The sequence below is a fragment of the Adiantum capillus-veneris genome, chromosome 15, assembly GCF_014529385.1.
Source record: "Adiantum capillus-veneris isolate H3 chromosome 15, ASM1452938v2, whole genome shotgun sequence".
Classification (NCBI taxonomy): Eukaryota; Viridiplantae; Streptophyta; class Polypodiopsida; order Polypodiales; family Pteridaceae; genus Adiantum; species Adiantum capillus-veneris.
The window spans coordinates 63230675-63248468 of NC_140945.1; the positions used below are offsets into that span (position 1 = coordinate 63230675).

At 42.6% G+C, this 17794-nt stretch overlaps 1 pseudogene; it reads left to right on the top strand.

Annotated features, from left to right (window-relative positions):
• Positions 1-10534: 10534 nt before the first annotated feature.
• LOC147440780 (uncharacterized) lies at positions 10535-16563 on the top strand (annotated as a pseudogene).
• Positions 16564-17794: the final 1231 nt, after the last annotated feature.

Consider the following 17794-nt stretch of genomic DNA (forward strand, 5'->3'; position numbering starts at 1 on the left):
TCCATCAACTATATGACTCTGCAAGTAAAGCACAAGGTAAATGTATTATAATATAGTGTGTTCACCTCACCATTGTTGGAATTAGCGTCGCAGGAAACACACACAGCTTGGAGAAGACAAAGGTAGCTCAAGGCACACAATGGAGAGTATTACTTAGTGTGCAATGGAAAGAGAAATAGCACTAGGATGAATGGAGGTATTTACAATGCACGGGGGAAAAAACCTCTTAGAGAGGGAAAAAATGCCCCGGTGGTCCTAAGTGTGTTCACAAACATCACTACCACACGTACATGGTAACAAATCCCCCCTGGAGTGATGCGGTGAACGAGAGTTGGCACATGAGTAAAGGGAAGTGTCATGCTCTGAGGACATGATCGATCCACAAAGGGGAGTAAGCCCAAAGCTTTGCGTAAAGCTTCAAACTTCTCACGAGACAATGCCTTTGTGAAAAGATTTGCAAGGTTGTCCTGTGTTGGCACATAAGCCAAGTTGATCTCTATTTTGCTGAGAGCCTCTCCCTGACATAGTGGTAATGCACCTCAATGTGCTTTGTGCAAGCATGAAAAACTGGGTTCCTCGAAATTGCCAATGCGCTCTGACTGTCAGTGTAGATAGTGTTTGCAGTGTCCTGTCCAACACCCAAATCAGCCATACGGCGTTTGAGCCATACACACTCAACCGTAGCTGTGAAGACTACCCTGTACTCAGCCTCACAACTAGAAGTGGCCACAGAAGGTTGCTTCTTGCTCAACCATGATATACATGAAGTGCCAAGCATAAAACAAAAACCACTTGTGGACACTCGCGTGTCAAAACAACCAGCCCGATCTGAGTCCAAAAAGCATGTAAATCTAGCGGCAATGATCCCCCCTTGGGATAAAACAAGCCAAGATGTAAATTGCCACTCAAGTAGCGAAAAATCCTCTTAAAATCCTGCCAATTCTTTGACCTTGGGTTATGCATAAATCTGATGACCTGTGAAACTGCAAATGAATATCCGGCCTCGTGTTGCATACATAAATGAGTCATCCAATACCAGTTTGATAAAGAGTGACATAAGCATGATCACCAGCATCATGTAGACTCAACTTTGGACCTGTTTCCATGGGAGTGGCAATAGGTTTGCAATCCTCAAGTCCAAACTTACATAACAATGTCTCTATGTAACTTTTCTGACACAAGGCAATACCACTGTCACATCGCTTAAACTGTATGCCTAAGTAATGATGCAACAACCCAAATCTTTCATCTTGAAAGTAGCATTCAAATCAATCTTAAATTTAGCAATATGAGGCCAGTGATCAACAAATCATCCACATAAAGAACAATAATGAGAAGTACATTGCCCTCACGCTTGACATACAATGTGCTTTCTGTTGGACTGTTACGAAAGCTTCGTTTGACCAAATGATTGTCAGATTTCTCATACCAAGCACGAGGATATTGCTTCAACCCATACAAAGCCTTCTTACATCTGCACACTTTGTCCTCTTGTCCTTTCTTAACAAAACTGCGAGGCTACGTTACATAAACTTCCTCAAATATGTCACCATTCAAGAAAGCAGTAACAATGTCTGATTGATGTACATCCCAACCATAATGAGGTGCCAATGCACATAGAAAATGAACAGTAGTTATACGACAAGTGAGAGAAAAAGTTTCTTCATAATCTATGCCTTTTTGTTGCGGATAGCCTTTTGCAACAAGTCGAGCCTTATGGCGGTCAACCCCACTTTGTACCAATGGCCTTTTTGATAGAGGCAAATCACATAAACTCCATGTGTCATTTTCTATAAATGCATCATATTCTGGTTGCATGGCAGCCATCCAATTTTCTACATTTTGTGCTTCATCAAAAGACAGAGGTTCCTTATCATCATGTAGGCTAGACACAGCCAAAGCATAACAATCTGATGCATTAGATGCATGGCAATAACTTGAACGAATACGACTAGACAAAGGTGCATCCAATTTACTCTCATGCAAAGTATGCACCAGCCATTTTGGCATACCTCTAGCTTGCTCATTTTCAGCCCTTTCCTGATCAAGTACATCATGTACATCTGCATCAGTAATAGGCTGATCTGTAACATCTTTAGAAACCCCCATAGGCTGTATATTTTCCTCATTGGAATTTACATTCGTATTTCCACCACTGAAAAGAGGCAACAAAGTGTTATAAATGTCTTGTGAGCTTACATTATTGTTTCTAGTACATGACAACAAGGACTGAACAGAATCTTCCACAAACACAACATCGCGTGAAACCAGAATACGCTTTGTTGTGGAGATGTTGTGGATGGTACAACATGTAACCTTTGCTTTCAGCACTATAACCAACAAAAATACGTTTGAGAGCCTTATCATCCAATTTTTTGCGTTGTGTTCGTGGCACCAAAGCATATGCCAAACATCCAAAAACACGCATTTGCTCAATAGAAGGCTTTCTATCATGCCATGCTTCACATGGAGTAATAAACTGCAAAGCATTCGTAGGACACTTGTTTAGTACATAAGTGACACACATGATGGCCTCAAGCCAAAAATTATGCGGCTCATCCATAGGCAAAACTATGCTTCCTGACATCAATTAATCAGCCTCTAGCATGAGCATATCAAAGAGATCCATGTCCAACATTCTGTGTGTGTCTCTAGGGAGTAGGACCCTTTTTACCTCTGTCTACATAGACTATGACAACACCTACTGTGTCTCACTAGAGAAATCCCGCTCCACCTCTATCTCTATAGAGTCTACTTTTCCTTTGATTGCCTACTACAATCCACTCACCTGCTAGCTACTCAACCTTGATGCTTGCTTGATTACTCTAACACACACACATACTCCCAAGCTGATTATGAGCTACAAAAAGCTTTGCAATTCATGCTCAATTTCTAATGCAGGTTTGATTCCCATGCAATGCTGCTCCATGCCCAGTTTCTACTGCCTTCAATTTCTTGCTCGATTGATTCCGTGACCTCCAACGCTCACTCTTCTTGCTCACAAGTTTCTAGAACTACCCCCTTCTCCTTTTTATTGCTCTGTTGCTCGAGCCTGTCTCAAATGGTAGAGATGAAAAGGGTGAAAGAGTATAGTGGTGCGCGGATGCGTGTGTACGCGGTAAGTGCAGAGAGAAGGAGAAGAGACGTGCAATGTGCTGTGTGGGTGGAACAACACTCTAGATTGAGAGGCTCCTTATTATTTGTATATGAACTAGAATAAGGATGGTGTAGAAAGTGGGTGGCTGGAGACCGAATGTCCGGCCTTGGGTTAAGGCACTTCGCCTTTAATCCTAACAACCTCCCACTTAAAAGACAATGTGCCAATAAATGGGTCCTACTAGCTAAACTACTGGTATCTACAAGGAAACTAGTGAGATATTCTCTCAACGTAGACCCACTGGCTCGCTCTCTCGATCTACATGCAGTCGTATCGGCTCTAGTGATAGGCGAGTGTGCATATCCACACTAGAGCCTGCATGTAAATCCCGCAAACAACTTTGTATAGTCTTCATAGCTCCATAATACATCATGTTAGTGTGAGTCATTGTACGATCGACCATCCTTGCTACAAATGCTCCCATTCCAGCTACTAGGTCAGGCCACCTCTACACCACCAATAGGTCGTATGCCACCAACTCAACCAGCACTCCATTGGGCCTAGATTCCCATCTGCCACCTTTCCTGTTTCGCACCAAGCTCGAATGAACCGATATTGGCCCTCTGCATCTTCACTGCTACGCGCGCACCGCCACAGTCGACACAGTCGTTTGTGCTCGTCTTGAAATGCATTGAGAACATATTTTGTGGTGTGGATCCCTAGACTTTTTTCCCAATGGAAAAGGCATGATCTCTCCCTACCTTTCATCACCATATCCGGACCTCCATTGAAAATTGTGCGCACCGCATTCCAGTTTGCTTGGTCTTCATCTGCCATAAAGCCAGCAAAATCTGGTGGGGGCACCCCATTGCGCTCTAGCACGATGATCATTTGTTGCCAAAATATCATCTGTGTATAGTGTCCTCTTCTTTCATCTCACATATGGCAATTGTCATTAATTCTTGGACATTGAACATCAAGACAAATCCACATTAACATTTAAGTATGTGTCAATATGTGTTTAGTATTCTAGAATTTGTTCTAGAATAGGTTGTAGGATGTATTGAACATAAAATTAAAAGAATTAAATTAAAACTTGCCTTGGATCGTAAACATGGGCTGCCATGGTTGTCCATCCTTCTACTCGTCTAACGTGATCAAAGCAAACCCACACTCTTTTTAGATCTCCATTTCCATTTCTTCGCATTCTATTGACAAGATCTATGCCTGAGCCAGGACCTGTTGTCGACATCTTGAATACAAAACATCTATCCTCCTCTCTATTAGATTGACCGGGAAAAAGCATTCCGTGGATAAACACAAATGTCAAGCGTCTCTTTAAGTCAATTATCAATGACTCCTCTCCACGAGCGAGCACTCGACTCCCCACGAATGTATGCACCCAGTTCTTAATTCTGTGTAGAACATCATGAAAGTTTAGAAATATATAAGACTCTAAGTTTATAAAGTATATTAAAATGCATTTCCCATACCTTTGGCTTTTAACAAGAGGAAATATTTCTTGAAGTAGAACTGACAACTCTACTTGTCCAAGCGAAGTGCATTCACCTGAAGAAGGTTGAAGGACAGTTTGGGAAATAAGCTTAACCACCTCCATTTGGATTTTTCTCGGCCCAGCTTGGATGCCAAGCGAATCAACGGCCTCAGCCACCAAAGACTTCACCCTTGCAATGGTACTTTTGGATGAACCTAGTTTGACATCATGGTCATGGAAGCCTTGGTGCACCATGGCTCGAGAATAGCGTTTGTCGGTTGGCATTATGTAGTATACCTGGCAGTCGCAGGTTTTTCGAATAACAGGCACATATTGACAATAGAAGCACTTCAAGGTTCCATAATTTTGCAAGTCACCATTTAGCATTGGTCTCTCAATTAGTTTACCTGTTATTCCATGCCTACAATTGTGATTTTGACACTCTTCCCTTGTACATGAAAAAAAAGAATAATGAATACCTGTCCAAGACGAACGGTTGGGTTTTCCTGTAGATAACACTTGCGAGCACTCTGCAAACACACATTCGAAATCACCTCCGCAATAGCTTTTCCTTATTGTTGCTGAAAATTTGATGTTTGTGGTTGTTGGTTTTGTCCACACATGTCCATCCACTGATTGCTCCATTCCATCCATAGCTGACATCTCGATATTAGGCTGAGGTGGAAATTCAAACACCATGTTTCCATTGTAGCTTGATGGAATTTCTTCCACCCACTCCCATTCCGATGTTGCAATCAAGGTCTTCAGCTTCAGAGATCTCATATTGGGATTTAACGCTAGCTCCACTATGCTAAAGGAATCACTGATCGGTGCCCGGTCCTTCTTACATCCCTCTTGTAGTGGGGAGTCTAGGTCGACCACCACATTTTGGGGTGTTTTGTTGGTGGGGTCAAAGTGAAACTCTTCTTTCTCTTCATCAGAAGAAAGCAATAGTATTTCGGCTGATTGTAGTGTTGTAGTAGCTTTCACAGGGGAATCCAATAATGCAACATACTCTGTGGAAACTTTAGCATCCAAAACATAAAGAGGAGAGCTATTACCTTTTCCTGCATTCTGCAAAGGAAATGTTGACGGTTCACCTTCAACAGATTTTGCTATGGCAAACACATTATAACCAACTGGTGCATTTATGTCAGCTCTAGATAGAACCAACAAAGATCCTTCCGATGATAGGTGGTGTGGTTTGCCAACCCCCACACCACCCACGTGAACGATGAAATGAGAGCTTTCCACACACACACACACACACACACACACACACACACACACACACACACACACACACACACACACACACACACACACACACACACACACACACACACACACACACACACAGAGAGAGAGAGAGAGAGAGAGAGAGAGAGAGAGAGAGAGAGAGAGAGAGAGAGAGAGAGAGAGAGAGAGAGAGAGAGAGAGAGAGAGAGAGAGAGAGAGAGATGGAGGTGGGAGGAATGTGTTGGCAAAGCGAGGGATAGGAGGAGAGGATGAGAAGGGGAGATAGAGGAAAGAGCAAGAGATAGTGGTGAAGGTGTCCAGAGCACGGGATGTAAGTATAGCTAAGAGAGAGGTATGTGGGACAGCTGGAGGGAAAGATGATAGAGAAATGCGCTAGAGTAGATAGAGGATGTTATAGATAGTCAAGAGAGAGAGATAGGTTGGAAGAGAGAATTGAGGTAGAGTGGATAGAGGTTTGCATAGATAGCTAAGGGAGGGTGAGGTTGGAGTAGAGCTGAGAGAGAGGTTGGAGTAGAAATGAGGGATGGTCAGTGATGGTAAGTAGAGAGGTAGAGGAGTAGAGATGGTGAGTGAAGGTAAGTAGAGAGGTGGAGGAGGAAAGATGGAAAAAAATGGTAAGTTGTATTGAGCCATCTCTTTATATAACTCCTTGGTCCTCTCTCTCTCTCTCTCTCTCTCTCTCTCTCTCTCTCTCTCTCTCTGTCTCACACACACACACACACACACACACACACACAAACACACACTTTTTTCTTTCTTGTTAATCTCTCTCTCCCTCACACACACACATGCACATAGTGAAGGTACGGTATCTTCTTCATGCAACCTTCCCTCATCTTTGGGCTCTTGTTGGGTTGTAGCTTCCATTAAACATGTCAAAACTCTAGAAGGATTGCACGCTCATTGATGCTGCACGTTGATGTTGCTCCAAGGCTGTGGTGGTACTGTTGCAACACATGGAGCTTTCAATGTCGAGCTGCAATGGGTAAGAACCTACGTCCCGTAAAAGATGGTCAAAGATGGTAAAACTTGTAGGTTTTCATAAGAAGGCCGAATGTGTATCAATACAAGATGATAAAACTTGTAGGTTTTCATAAGAAGGCCGAATGTCTATCAATACAAGATGATAAAAACTTGTAGGCTTTCATAAGAAGGCCGAATGTCTATCAATACAAGATGATAAAACTAGAATTTTAGTTGATTACGTAGGCTTTGAAGATGAATTGCTTCATTATTTTTAGACATGATTTCCTTTTTGTGAGGTAATTTAACTACAAGCTAAGATCTCAAAACCCAATCTGAATTGTCAAAAGGGAGTAAACAGTAGAAAATCTTGAACTTCTGGACTTTTAAAAGTAAAAAATAATGAATTTTTTTGGCCATCGTTAAGTCGAGCTATAAGTGGAGCTTACGTAGGATTGCGTAGGCTTTGAAGATGACATGCTTCATTAATTTTAGACATTATAGCAAAAACCGAACTCAATTGTCCACAGGGAAAAGAGTAGAAAAACTCGAACTTTTGACATTTTAAAAATTAAAAAAATGAAAATTTTTGGCCTTTATAAAGTTTTGCTAAAAGTAGAGCTTACGTAGGATTACTTAGGCTTTGAAGATAAATTCCTTGCATTTTAAACATGATCGCAATAACCGATGTCAATTGTGGACATGATCTTTTGGCATTTTAAAAATAAAAAATATGATTTTTTTTTGCCTTTTTTAAGTCGAGCTAAAAGTGGATCTTAGGGTGGATTACGTAAGCTTTGAAGATGAATTGCTTCATTAAGTTTAGACATGCTCGCAAAAAACAATCTCAATTGTCAACACGGAATAAAGATGATGTAATCTTGAACTTTCGGGATTTTTGCATGGTTAAATTGAATTTTTGGCCAACTTTTAAGTAAACAAAAAGGGAGCAATAGTGATATCGCTATTGCTCCCTTTAAAAAGCCAACAATTCTTGCGCATGCTCACGAACCTGTAAGCTAGCTCTCTCTCTCTCTCTCTCTCTCTCTCTCTCTCTCTCTCTCTCTCTCTCTCTCTCTCTCTCTCTCTCTCTCTCTCTCTCTCTCTCTCTCTCTCTCTCTCTCTCTCTCTCTCTCTCTCTCTCTCTCTCACCCGCCAAGCGGTCCTCTGTCGAACCGCAGAGGGGTGGGGCCTGCTGTCCAGAAGCGGCCTTAGCCGAGTGCAAGCCAGAAGTAGCCTTAGCGGCCTTAGCCGACTACAAGCTAGAAACGGCCTTAGCGGCCTTAGCCGACTGCTGTGAAGCCAAAAACGGCCTTAGCCGACTGCTGTCCATCAACGTCCTTAGCTGACTGTTGTCCAGACACGTCCTTAGCCGACAAGGGGGACAAGAGGTCGATGACAAGGGGCACAAGTACACCTCGCGCGGCAGCAGGTAGCCCCCAATTGAGGCTAATCTGTAAGCGATTTTTTTAGCAGCCTTGCCTTGTTAGTGGCGTGATCAAGCCCACCATTGCTACCATGCCCACGACTGCAAGAGCAACAGTTTGTTTCCGTCTCAGTCGAGCTCATTTTCATCTCTTTCATCATCAAGTAAGTAGAGCTTCAAGAGCCTGTTTTGCACTTGGCGCTTCAAGAGATTCTTTTGCACTCTCTTATGCAACTGCGCACACATGGACGTGATCAAGCCCACCATTGTTACCATGCCCACAACTACAAGAGCCATGGAATCTGTAGAGTAAGGATATTGGCGCTTCAAGAGCCATGGATAAATAAATAAATACAGTCCTGATCGGCGCTTCAAGCAGTCAGCCACCTCTGCCGTTTCTTGACCACCGCCTCTTCCGTTTTAGTAAAAAGCATTGGGCAGCTTATGTTCATTAAAGCGGCCTCAGAAGTTGCTTATGTTCAGTCATAAGCATGGCGTGAATTGGGCAGCAGTCAAGCCTGGCGTGTATTGTCGCCTCAGCCGACAAGGGCCAGTGTGTTCATCAAGGGGCAGGCGAGAGATCAGTGAGCGTGCTAAGCCGACAAGGGGCTAGCTTATGTTCAGTCAGCTTGCTTAGCTGACAAGGGCCGTCTCTCTCTCTCTCTCTCTCTCTCTCTCTCTCTCTCTCTCTCTCTCTCTCAAATATTGCACTGCTTTTTTATTTTGAGGTTTGGTAATTGTATATGGTCATTATATATTGCGCTGCTTTTTTATTTTGAGGTTTGGTAATTGTATATGGTCATTATGCGTTGCTTTTTTATTTTGAGGTTTGGTAATTGTATATGGTCATTATATATTGCGCTGCTTTTTTATTTTGAGGTTTGGTAATTGTATATGGTCATTATACCGTGACAGAGAGAGAGAGAGAGAGAGAGACTCTCAAATATTGCACTGCTTTTTTATTTTGAGGTTTGGTAATTTTATATGGTCATTATACCGTGACAGAGAGAGAGAGAGAGAGAGAGAGAGAGAGAGAGAGAGAGAGAGAGAGAGAGAGAGAGAGAGAGAGAGAGAGAGAGAGAGAGAGATGGCGCTACATTTCGTGTGATGTGAATAAGGTCATTATACCACATGAGAGAGAGAGAGAGAGAGACTCTCTAGCCTTCAATCTGGCTGTGCTTGCATGGTGGGCAAGCAGGGTATAATTTGTATGGGCAAAGAATGCAAAGATTTACTCATGGAAGGTGTGCTAGGCGAGCTGAGGAATGCCCATACGCTCACCATATTCCTGGAAGTGGTGATGGTCATTATACTGTTGTAAGAAAGATTCCATTTGATAATGCTCTTAAGTGTGTCGGCCTTTATTGTGTGTCTGTGTGAGTGTGTTTTATATGTGTGTCTCTCTCTCCCCTCTCTATAGTATAAAAATAAGAGTAAAGATTGAGAGGACCATTTTATGTTGTTTCTCCAGACAGGTATGGTCCTCCGTTCTTTCCTCCTCCTCCTCCCTTTCTACCACCTCATCCCATCCTCCTACTTCTATACCCCCTACCTTCTCACCATCTCCTCCCCTCTTAGCTATCCTCTCTCTATCCCTCATCCTCTCCACCTCTCTCCTCTTCCCTCCTCCTGTATCCCTCCCACCAATTTTCTTTCTTCCTCTTGCTCTCCCTCACCTTTCCTCCCAGTCATCTATCTCCATCCCTGTACTCTGTTGGCCATCCTCCCTCTCCCTCTACTTTTCTCTCTCCATCTCTCCATCCCTGTCCTCTCCGTCGGTCTTCCACTCTCTCTCTCTCTCTCTCTCTCTCTCTCTCTCTCTCTCTCTCTCTCTCTCTCTCTCTCTCTCTCTCTCTCTCTCTCTCTCTGACCTCCTCTCTCTCTGTCTCCCCGTCCTCTTCCTCTCTCTCTCTCCATGTCCTCTCTCTCTCTCTCTCTCTCTCTCTCTCTCTCTCTCTCTCTCTCTCTATGTTGATGTAAGAGAAACAAAACCCACTTTACTTTGTTGAAGGTGTTGCAGTATTGGAGAAAACAAAATCTAGAGGACATTCATCCACATTCGGCTGTACAGGTCAGACTTTGAACAAATGCCGAAGCATTCTATTTTTTTGAGATTCATTATTCACATGCAATCTAGTATAGTTAATATACAACTTACCATCTTCATAGCATTTGTGCATTGATGACAGTTTCAATTTCTTGCGGAAAACAGATGGCTACGAAAAATTTGTCTTTTAGCAAGAATGAGCATGTGGTGCTCTTAAGCAAGGGCAAGGAAGTTGGGAAAGTAATTATGATACAGTCTCTACCCCACGAAAAGCTACATGGAAGAGAGTTGCCTAGAGGCACGTTGGGAGTAGCCGTCCAATCAGCATTAGCTCTCGGTCTCATGTTGCCACATGTTCCACCCATTGACGATGATGTGTGCACCTTAGGTGCAGCAGTGGGTACAGTTGTGGCGTGGCCGATAAGAGAATTGGTAATGAGACCTCTTAATTTTATTCAGTCTTACATGCTCTCTTTTGAAAGAAACATTGAACATTTTGTGTCCAGGCAAAAGGGCAACGAACTGTATCCTCTGGAGGCAAGGGTTCAATACCTGTCGCTCCAAGAGCCACTAGCATAGCATCGGGTGCGATGCCCAAACCAAGCATTTCAAAGCCTCCTCCAAAGACTCTTGTTGCAGAGGTAAGCCACTGGAGTTTATTGCAGTATTTACTCATGAAATTAATCGTTGTTTGCCAGTAACCTAGCCTAATAATTATTTGCCTACGGCCAAACTACTTGCCTACGGCCAAGTAGTCGACGGGTGTCAAGAAAAGAAGTGTAGATCAAGCAAGTGAAGTCGTTGAAAGCAAGCCGGTCACACGAGCACATAAAGAAGAGGACACTAGATGGGAGCCCCCAAAGAAAAAGGGTAGAATTCCTTTGAAAAAGGAAGGTGCTAGCACAAAGAAAGAAGTCACCAAAGTGAAAGTAGTGCAAAATCCAGTGAAAGCCAATGCAGAGGGCACTACACAATCCGAGGTACCAGCGCCATCAAAGGACAAGGCCCCTATTGCGAACAACTCAAGTGAAGAAGATGACGAAAGAGAGGATGCGGGGGATGAAGATCGTGGTCTTTTTACTATTACCGAGAAATCCACGCTGAAATGGGATTTGCTCGACGACACTTTGCACCGCCTTCAGGTTGGTAATTTCTAAAATGGTATGCTCCTCTAATATTTCCTGTTTCAAACTACAAGATCAAAAGCTATTCAAGTACGGTTACATAGGATACTCGCAAAGTACCACTGCCACCAGTGCCCTTGTGCCGCTTATTACCACATCCAGCGGTACGTCCAGTACAAGATCGTGTGCACAATCTAGCTTTGGAGTTCTCTAGAAATGGATATGTTCCACATCGTGCCAGGTTCATGCTTTCAATAAGGACTCTAGATCTAGATTCAATAGAAGTTAGTCATGCAATTCGGAAAACCTGGGATCCAATCTCGATGCAACTTAATGAGGACTTTGAGAAACATTTGCATAAATCCGGGTGGGGGGACCTGAAAGGGAAAATGTTGTACACATGGGATGGGAATCACCGTCTTCGGGCATGGAATGCACAAATTGATACAGGTAGATTACTTTATACACTTTTGTTTCTGACTCAATATCAAGATGAGATGAATTTTGTGAAACTATGCAAGATAATTTTGCTCTGCAGTTCACAAAGAGGAGCCTAAGTACCATTGCTGTGTGGAAGCTTGCATGGTTAAGGTCACTAAAGAGAACGAGGGAGAATTTCTCACTGTGGTGGCACGCTTGAATCGGTAAGCTTAGCTATAACATAATTAACGCATCATAGTTGAATCGATAAGCTTAGCCATAGCATGAGTTTTGCTTCCTAGTCAATTTGATAAGCTTAGCTATAGTATGGTTGTAACTTCCTAGTCTTTTAATGGTATAAGTTTTGTTGTCACAACATTAATGACAAAGGCTATGTAAAAACTTCCTTCATAGATATGCTATGTATGGTAAGAGTAATGGGCACAGCCAACATGGATACATTGCTTAAGGGTTTGGAGGAAGATGTTCCAGGATGGATGCAACGAGAATTAGATGTTGAAATGAATAAGCGTGGGGGGTTGCGAAGACGCTGGTACAAGGTCCCTCTTATCGTGCTATTCCAACTTCTATATCCGGTAAGTTTCATTGTCCTTTACATTATTCTCACCATGACAATGTAGTGGATCAAACAAAGAATGAACTAATGTCACGATTCAGGCAAAGTATACAAAGGCTTTGCAATCTATGAGCAATAAGCGAAATGAGCTCTCAACGGAGGAGTTCACTACCCATTACCGTAACACATTCTATATGGCTAACAAGAAAGCCCGAAAAAATACGCAACGGGCATCCACAATTGCGGATCCTAACTTAGGAGAGGAGTGGTGGAGGTAAGATTAATAGGGGTTTCTTTCAAAGGGAATTAAGTTTACATTCACGTGCTGCTTAAAAAATTTTAACATTTGTTACTAGATTGCTTATGGACATAGATTGGAGTAGGAGACCAAAGTGGTTGACAGATGATCGAATATACAGTCTTGCATGCGCCAATCTACCAGTCGATCATCGTAGCAATGTGCTAAGGGCCTTGGTTAGCGATGATCCAACCACATTATATCCAAGCCTAAAATCAACGCTAAGTAAGGTCATTTTTTGATAAATGTTTCAAATAAAAAGAGTATAGTAAACAATGATTTAGTTGTTTAATAATGTAGACAACCACTCCGTATTTCGCACTTGGTTACGTGGAGAGACATGGTGGAATCGACTTGTGAACGAGGCTACGAGACAGTATGCGTTGCTGAAGAAATCATGCCGCCTCCCTGAAAACGACACCCTAGTGACAACTATAAGGGAGTGGAAATCGAGGTACAGTGGCACATTGTTTGAAGTGGAGTGCGAGAGATTGAAAGGTGGACTCAAAGGTAATAAGCAGAAACAGAAGGAGGGTACTAACATGGCCGCCAAACGGGCATTTTACAGGTATGTAATCTTGTCCTACTTGGTTTCTAAATCTTAAAAAAATTTGAGTGGATGACAATAAGTATATTTTGGCAAACGTATACCAGATGGGTGCGGATCATGGATTGGACAGATAAAGTTTCAGTTACAAAAGAGTGGGTCAATGTGAAGCACACTGCATGCCTGTATACGGATGAACAACGTGCAGCATTGTGGCCCAAAAAAGTTTATGTTGAGTGTCCTCTTTTCATTGACTTTGCGAAGGACACATTTCCCCCCAACGAGCGGGAGCAGTTCAAGGAGGCAGAGACCGGTAGAGTTAAAAGACAGCAAGAAGAGGTAAAAGCATACAAAACCATAGTTAAACTATTTTCTAGTCATGTGAGGATTTAACTGCAACACGTGAAATTAATTTTGCCAGGGTAAGAACCTACGTTCCCTAAAAGGAAAAGATGTTGTGACTGAGGAGACAGATAACGAAGAAGAGGTGGAGGAGGATCGTGAACCAAGGTGGAGCGACGGTGAATGTCCTTCGGATTTTGAGGATGATGAAGACGAAAGTGATGTGCCGCCTTCTCCAACTGCTAAACCTACAAGAGCCCCACAAACTACCCAGGCAAGTTTTCACACACCCTTGTTGTTGCTTAAATGGAAAGGTTGAACTAATAGTACTCGTGTAATTTATATGCTCTCGACAGGGGAGCAGCGAGAAGAAGGGTAAAGGTCAAGTAATGGACAGAGATACTCCAATGCCTCTAAACAAGGTAAGTACATCAAGTCTGAAAGCACGTCAAGAGGGAGACACACAATCAATGGGAGAGAACCTATTAACACCTAGAAGCCTAAAAAACCAAGCTCATAGTCATTTCCTAGAGCCTGAACAAGCTCCACCAGCATCTCATTCCATTTCAGAGCCTCATGTTCTTCCTTCGCATGATGAGGCACCTGAGCAGGCACAACGACAGTGCACAGAGATTGGAATTAATATAGAGCCTGCTCATTTACACCGCCAGGCGACCACTGAAAGTGAAGGATTGCAGGATGCCATACGCTCTAATGAAATGGAAAAAATTATCAGTCTACCTCGTAAGTATGGAATGATTGATTGTGGTATGTGTTGTGCAGTAAGCAATGTATTTATTGTAGTGGGTGGATGCAAATGATGCAAACGTCACAATAACCAAAGTTTCAACAGGATTGTCTAATGTAGCAGAGACTGGTCATCGCGGGAAGCCTGCTCTTCTTGTTGGAGGTGAGAAAGTGTGTAGCAACAAAGAGACGATATCTTTAAGTATTTAAAATACAGTCACTTACCTGCTTGTTATATCTAGATGTCATGGTGCAATGCAACACTCCACCTCACGATGAAGCATAGAATTCAATGGCACATAGCTCTGGTATTCTAACAACCAGAGGTACTCCTGGTATTATTGCCTCACCTTACTAACTGGATATTCATTTCTTTAAAATCAGATTCAGCGGTTTTAGCTATTGATCCTATGGGAGCAATTGACGAGACGGGCAAAGGAGATGTAGGTGCCCTACTCACAAAAATTGCTATAGTAGCTACGCGAAGCTTTTGGGTGCGAGGCGGGACAACAAATGTAGGTTGTGATGCAATATTTTGTCATCTACCAACCAACACAAGCGTCATCGGGATAACATCACCCAATATCCCCAAATGGAACCATTTCGAAATAAATCATATCCAAAAGGTTTTTGGTATTGCCAGGGAGTATCTTGATGAGAAGGGAAATCTAGTGTTGATATGTCGTCGAGAACATGCATGGGTATTATCGAGCCTAGAAAATCGAAATGGGTACTATCTTGACCATACAACTATCGTCCTGTGTGCTACTCCATTCAGCCTCCATGGTGGTGTTACGGTAGGTAAAACTACTTGCTTTCTTTGAGAAATTAGTGTGTGATAGATTCCTTCTTCATTATGAGTCTTAAGTCCCACAGATGCGATGCTTGGAAATCGTTGTATATATTCCGCAAAAGTGCCTATAGATTGAATCGAAAGCCTGATTCGGACGTTATGTTTGATTACTACAACGCCAGTCATTGGCAACTCAAAACGGATGGCTGTCCTTGGCGAGGTATGCCGTGAGTTTTCAAAAAGTTCACCTCCATTGTATTTGCTTATCTAAATTTCCATTCATACATTTAGAATGATGATTTCTCTTCAGGGGGCATGGAGAGAAGTCCAACTTTACACGAGAAGCTACTCTCTTTCTATAAAGAGGAGGGTAATGTAGTATTACAAATGTATGCTGGTTGCGGTCTTCTGGCACGTCCGGGGCTACGAATGGGTCGACATGTACTATTGCTAGATCGACAAGAGTCAATGGACGAATTGGAACATCTATGTAATGGTAAGTGTCTTTCTTTCTCGATTAGTGTGAAAGACTGAATTATGTATCCCTCCTAATATGATGATAAGTAAGATCCATTTGGTAATTGATCGTCCTGAAGGCACAGGCACACTTCCTTCTTGCCATGCGAAAAGGAAACTCATAGTGTTCGATGTTAACGGTGTCCTGTTGAAACGGTGGCAGTGGGAAAGTGCTCCTTCCCACACTGTAAATATTCTAAATGTAGGCCGAATGGGTGTGTCATTGCGACCAGGGATATTGCGATTGCTGAGAGTGGTGTTTGGGCTATTCGACGTAGGTCTTTGGAGCTCCATGCAAGAGCAAAATTTGACCCCATTATTAATTTAATTAAGAGTAGAGGCTGGGTATGGTGAGACATTTTTCAAGTTTTGTCTGCATCAAGGACATTGTGAAGAGAGGCACTACGAAGGCAAGCATCCAAAATTCAATTTGGTGTTTGTGAAGAACTTTTGATCTCAATTGGTAGCCTCATACATCAAGGACCCTCTGGACACCATTCTAGTAGATGACAATCCTGAGAAGGCAATTGAAAACCCACCACATACGCTTGTCACAGTAAAGAGTTACGATGGAGCGAACAACGACAATGTGCTCCTCATGAATTTACTCCCATGTCTAGAAGGTCTTCATGCATATCTTGGGTTAGCAACGGATTATATCAAGAACACGCCTTTCAAACAGGGTACGCAATGTGTGTCATAGGATTCATTTAATAGGTGATTGGTTTCAAATACTGTCTTCTACGGCTTCTTAGTTAACTTTTAGTATTACTCTAGTTTTAGCTAACAGCATTTTCCCTAACCAAAATTTGATTGTAGTTTCTGTAGCGCATGGTGGGGACGTTGAGCACACAATGGATGCGACATTTGGTCTTGGAGGAGATGCGGTTATGGCACATCCTAAAATGTGATGAGGGAACCAAGAACAATGTGTACACAACAATATTTAGCTGTTATATTGTAACTGAACGTCATTAAATAAATAAAAATATTTGGGTCATTATTTAGTCTCCTCTTTTTGTCTTTGTTTTAATCTATTTGGATTTAGATATGTACATGTGATGAGGGACCAAGATAATTATGGACACATCATTGTTTAGCTGTTAACGTCATCAAATAAATACAGTTATTTGGGTCACTTATTACTATCCACTCTCTATCTTTGTTTTAATCTATTTGGTTTTAGATATGTACAGAAGAGAGAGAGATAGAGAGAGAGAGAGAGAGAGAGAGAGAGAGAGAGAGAGAGAGAGAGAGAGAGAGATACATTGGAGGAAAGGAGAGTAGAGAGAGAGAATGCAAATATTGTAGCCTAAATGATTTTAGCATGCGATAGCGTGAACATGCACCCAGGTCAGAGTAATTGTTTTCTTTTTTGGTAAAATTGCATAAAAAACCACATGGCAAAGTGGGGGTAGGGGTCGGGATTGGTGGGGTAGAGGAGAATAGAGAGGGTAGTAGCAGATGGATAGATTGAGAGAGAGAGGGGGGTATAGGGGTGAGAAAAACATATTGCAATGTGGGGGGCGGTATGCGGAATAGTGTGGAAAAGGGGAGAGAGAGAGAGAGAGAGAGAGAGAGAGAGAGAGAGAGAGAGAGAGAGAGAGAGAGAGGAATGAGGTAGAGAGAGAGAGACAAAGAGAGAGAGAGAGAGAGAGAGAGAGAGAGAGAGAGAGAGAGAGAGAGCGAATATTGTAGCTTAAATGAATTTAGCATGCGATAGCGTGAACATGCACCCAAGTCAGAGTAATTGTTTTCTTTTTGGTTCAATTATATAAAAAACATTTTGCAATGTGGGGGGCGGTATGCGGAATAGTGTGAAAAAGGAAAAGAGTGAAGGTCTGAGGAGGGGGGGGGGGGGGGGGGGGGGGGGGGGGGGAGAGAGAGAGAGAGAGAGAGAGAGAGAGAGAGAGAGGGAGAGGGGGGGGACAAGAGGAGAGGACAAAAGGAGAGGACAAAAGGAGAGAGAGAGATGGGGAAGAGGAGGAGAGAGAGAGAGAGAGAGAGAGAGAGAGAGAGAGAGAGAGAGAGAGAGAGAGAGAGAGAGAGATAGATAGATAGATAGATAGATAGATTTTATTATCGTCCTCGGAGGTCAAATATGACCTATGGGACCAAAGTTACATGTGATGTAGTATGTGT